Source organism: Rhincodon typus, unplaced genomic scaffold, assembly GCF_021869965.1.
Source record: "Rhincodon typus isolate 14 unplaced genomic scaffold, sRhiTyp1.1 hic_rhity00000077, whole genome shotgun sequence".
NCBI classification, from domain to species: Eukaryota; Metazoa; Chordata; class Chondrichthyes; order Orectolobiformes; family Rhincodontidae; genus Rhincodon; species Rhincodon typus.
Genome location: NW_025965715.1, coordinates 119,341 through 119,666, shown reverse-complemented (window position 1 = coordinate 119,666; position 326 = coordinate 119,341). Strand labels below are relative to the sequence as shown.

General features: G+C 52.5%; 1 protein-coding gene across 1 annotated transcript in view; it reads right to left on the bottom strand.

Annotated features, from left to right (window-relative positions):
* The window catches only part of LOC109925539 (low-density lipoprotein receptor-related protein 1-like), a 13,955-nt gene that overhangs the window by 7,825 nt on the left and 5,804 nt on the right, over positions 1 to 326 (bottom strand). The gene's annotated exons all lie outside the window — the stretch shown is intronic.

Below are 326 nucleotides of genomic sequence, written 5' to 3'. Positions count from 1 at the left end.
GGAGGTGGGGGGGCAGAGAGAAAGTTGGGGGAGTAAGTGGGGGTGAGAGAGGAGGGGAGAGAGAGGAGGGGAAAAAGAGGAGTAGAGGGGGCAGAGACAGAGAGAAAGAGAAGGGACAGAGAGCGGGACAGAGAGAGAGAGATCAATTCATTTCAGACTCATTGTAGTTCACCCTTGGTATCAATATGTTGGACCGAGAGGCAGACAGAGAGAGAGAGAGAGCGAGACAGACAGAGAGAGAGAGACAGACATCGAGCAAGAGAGAGATACACACAGAGAGAGACATCGAGACAGAGAGAGAGAGGGAGAGACACCGAGAGAGAGAA